This window comes from Drosophila serrata, unplaced genomic scaffold (assembly GCF_035046125.1).
Source record: "Drosophila serrata isolate PLE 108 unplaced genomic scaffold, ASM3504612v1 contig_241, whole genome shotgun sequence".
Taxonomy (NCBI): Eukaryota; Metazoa; Arthropoda; class Insecta; order Diptera; family Drosophilidae; genus Drosophila; species Drosophila serrata.
In genome coordinates, this window is record NW_028257139.1 from 307,632 (window position 1) to 312,382 (window position 4,751).

Consider the following 4,751-nt stretch of genomic DNA (forward strand, 5'->3'; position numbering starts at 1 on the left):
TAGAATTTCTTCCAGAATGTTGAGAATTTCGTAACATTTACATTTTTTTGACACTTTACGATGCTCGCAAAACTAAAATAAAAAGAGCAGCAAGGCGCATAGTATACTTTAGTTTCGAGTAATTGAAATATTTATGAATGTTTCTTAAACTTACTTATAGATTTGAAATTTACAAAAAAAAAAAATAAATAAAAAATTTAAAGGGGCATAGGAAATTCTTAAATATTTAAAAAGTTAGACCTCAGGATTATAATCATTTTATTAATCATTAAATTTTGTTTAATTGAAACTATGAATTATAAAATAAACTTGATGTTAATCTAATCGTAAAATAAACAATAATATATAGTACTGATTTGATTCAGTTTTCAGTTTACTAAAATAAGTAAGTAAAGTTAATTTTATAATTAATTTCCCAGACCACTTATTAAAAAATAGTATCTTAATCAATAATTCAATTGTAAGCTTGCATCTTATAGTTATTTCTTTAATATTTACGGTGTTTCAAGTCCCTTTAATAATTATGACAAAAGTTTTCGCCGAAAGCGACAGGCTCTAATTAAACTTTGGCCTCTTTATGACGTCGGCCGCCAAGTTAACCGCGATTAACACACAATCAGCTTAAACGCTCGACCCTTTGCAGCCGGCGCTGAGATCCTCCCTCGCCTCTCTACCCGTTGTCCCCGTAGAATATCCTGGTCCACAGGACAATGCGCTGAAAATTCGCGCTTTATGCTCAAAAGAAATTGACATAATTTTAAAATATAAGAACGCAGCGAAAAAGGGCGGCAAAGATGCCAAAATAAAAAAAAAGGGCAGCACACAGCCCAGGACAGCAGCGAGCTAATAAGTGTCCTTCGCCTGCCATCAGGGACATCGCCTGGCGAAAGGAAGACAAAAAAAAAAAAACGAAAATGGCAACAAAAGTAATTGAAGTGGAGGAGGGCAGGAGTGACATCGATGTCGGCGTTGGCATCGTCAGCATAAAAGTTTTATTAAATGATTAAGTTAAAGCAACGGGCGACGGCCCCAAAAAGTAGGCAACGAAATTTGTCAAATTTCAGTGCGGCAGGACTTTTGAATTTTTGATAGTCATGCCCTTTGTGTCTGATTTCAGCTACTACCGGACGGACGGTGGTTCCATCGTCCAACACCCACAGACCCGGCACTCGACCAGTCCCGCCCCCGCCTCGTCCTTCCCCCTTGGCCGCAGCTTATTAAATATAACACTATACTTTGCTTGCGCCGACGACATTCATGAATTATTCAGTGCGTAGTCCTTCTGCTTCGCCTCCATCTCCTTCATACATTTTCGCAGCTCTCTTTTGTTTTATTTTTATTTATTTTTTCCCCCCTCTTGTTGCTGTTAATTTTCGTACCGAGCAGGACGAAACAAAAACAAAAAAAATAAAAGAGAAAAAAACTGCACTGTAATTTATTTTAATAGGCTTTCTGCTTAAAAGGAAAGCGCGAAGCTTTCCGGTTTGTTTTCCGTGTGCTTTTGTTTGCTCTCATAATCTTTGCATTACCTGCCTGTCGCCCGGAAAGCGTGCCTTTAAAATGCATTAAAAAATGTTATGAATACCCTTGCATACATGCATAAACATACGTATTCGAGGACAGCCTCCCCCTCCCGGCTTGCCACAATGTTTTTCTGTTTTTTTTTTTTTGGGCATTTTTGCTTTGTCTTTGCTGGCGTGACAAATGTTTAATTACCTTGAAAGCTTTTGAGTCTTTTATTAATGCCAAACATAACTTTTATCATTAAATGAGTTTTGTATTTATTAGGGGTCTTAAAAAGTAATGAAATTATGCGGGATATTTTAAGAGGCTAAATTCTAATTTGAATGGAAACAGGAAACAGAGAAAATGTAAGTGAAAGGAAAATAACTTAATCATCAATTGATTGTACCATTAATGATTTAAAATTGTTTCTTTTTTGTTTATATAGAAAGTAGTAATTAAATAGTTTGAAAAATATTTATGAGCAGATAAATACAAAAAAACAATGAAAAGTGATAAGGAAATGTGTATTAAATTTGAAAGATTTGTATCTTAACTTTATGATTAAACTTTAAACTTTACTAATTTATGTACAGCTTACATACATCATTTAAGATTGAAATTCCCTAGAAATAACCTATTTTTTGCTTTTTCAAAATGCCGAGGATGTCCTCAGAAATCTCTGGCGTTTGTTTCGAAAAACTTTGCCAGGCCCGAAAAACTATTTTGAATGCAAATCTGTTGTCTGGATGTGAGTTGGGCTTGTGTTTTGTGTTATTTTATGGGCTCACAGCATTGTCTATGCCCCAATGTGTGTGCGATTCCATTTGCACACACGCAATGAGGGGCCAGACTATCCATAAATTTGGCGAGCATAAAACACGCCCAGCGAATTAAGCCGGCAGCGGAGGGCGGGGAAAATGGTGAGCGCTGGTGAATGCCAGTCGTTACCAAAAGCGATGACTGAACAGAAATAATTCGGCAAACAAATTTCTAAAGCAGTCTAAACAATAAAGCTAAACAATAATTTCCGCCTGCGCGTTGAAACTTCCGCTTCCTGTCAGGCGTTGCCCGTAAAAAGCCAGTGCCGGCAAACAGCACAAACAACATGGTGAGCCGGGCTACTTAAGACAAAACAAAGACCATGTGTGTGTGCGGGGTGCCTTTTGACGGTGTGTGCGTGCGCAAGGGTGTGTCAGTTGGAGAGGGTGTAGTTTTTCTTGACACTCGAACAAAGGATAACGGGGAGGAATGCATGTGGAAATGCAGCAGATTGCATTTTCGGCTCACTTTGGCGATGTCTGTTTGATAATTTATCGCGTTTATCTGGCGGCGCTGCTCATAATTTATGCAAAGGCTTTTGTGAGCGCAACCCATCCCACTTGAAGCCTTTTGGCAGGCAATTTTACCCCGGCAAACCGTTAATTGTATTCAGAAAGCCAACCGGAAGCGGAAATAGGTTCAAGTTGGGTGTGCGTGCCTGTTTGTCGCGACCATTGCGGCCGTAATCTTGGCAAACGCAGCAGGAAGTGGAAGAGCAACACTAACAGGAGACGGAGATGGCGACATAGAGGACTCTGGAGGACAGTGGGAGGACGAGGAGATGGAGACGGAAGCTGAGAGTTGTCCCAGTTGCGTTTCCGTCTTGGTCAAAATCTTGGCAAGTGTTTGGGCCTCTTTCTGTTGTTGGCAACTTGTTAATTTAATACCCCACAGATACCAAGCCAAACCCCTATTAGGCATATGTGTATTTACAGGGTTTATGGGTTTAATTTCAATAAGTCTCCATATAAGTAGTAAAATATTAGCTTTTTTATTGCATTAAATTAGAAAAACCTTTGTAAACATTTTGTGTACATTTTAAAGAGATGAAAAAGGCTCAATTTCGTTACATTGAAATGCTGATACCGCTCAATTGGAAAGCTCATTTGTACGGGCTTTAATTCCAAATGAAATGCAATCAAAATGAAGAGTGCAGCTGAAGTTTCGTTGTCACTTCCATTTTCCATTTGGCTGTGACAGTGGCAGGAAACCGGAGACTTCGAGGCCAAGTCAAAGTGAGTAAAAGCCCAATGAACCGCACACAGTTTTCGGAATTGTCGAACGCTTTAATTTGATTGCCAGAGCTTCAGAGTGAGAGCTAGGGATGAATATCGAGAAGAACATACGATATATATCGACACAATATATTAAATTCTAGAGTTAATTGTTGTCTAAATCAAATATAAATTATAAAATAATAGAAAACATTTATTTGCTTTGCTTTGGTATAATCGAAACTGTTGTAAAATCGATTTATGCGTTACTCTAAAATCTAATTTAGGCTTACAATTTTATTAACTAAATTAGCATATCGATTATTTATATTTACAATATTAATATATCGATATTGGTGGCCATCTCTAGTGAGGAAGGAGTTAATCCAAAAGGAAACTGCAGCTGACTGAATGACTGACTGGCGGGGCAGTGTGCATAAAATTAATGAACCCCAATGGCCTCTTCTCTTGTCCTGCCTCGGTCTTCGTTTTTAGCCAGGACAATTACTTAAATTCCTTGTGCAGGAAACTCAAAGAACCCTCGGCGATGCTGTATCGGAGCCACTTTCAGTGCACTTAAAGCCATTTAAATATTTATCAAAATATTTAGGGAACGAGGGCGACAAAATAGAGGAAAAATAAATATAAGCAAGGCATTTCATTCTCTGGCATCAGTTGGTGTATTTCGTTTTCAATTTCTGTCGCGCTTTTCATTTTATTTGTTTTTTTTATTTTTTTTTTGTAGTTGTCCTAAGTGGACCTTGGACTATGTCCTGTCTTCCCTAAATGTGACAGGACGTCTGTCTTGATGTCGGTCTGTCGCTCCTATCTTACTCCATCTCCGTCTGTCTGGGCCAGCGAGGAAAATTGGCCCGTTTATTGTACAGGGTGCAGCGGAGAGATGCAGCTATCCTTTAGGTTGTCAGTTGAAGCTAAATGGTGTCCTTTTAATACTCTTAAGAGGGATGAAATTCTACTAGACGCTAGTTATGGGAAGTTTTTGAATGATAATAATATTTAATACATTTTATCTAGCTAATTTGTTCGTTAGCTTACTAAGAGGTTTTACAAGTTTTACTCAGTTCTTATTACATGAGATGGTCTTCCAATACTTATGGCTAGGTAAGGGTAGCAACGTTTCGTTTTGACCTATGTTTTTTCTACCACTTTTTATATTTCATAGCTACTTTCCGTCAGTCTCAGCACGGCCTT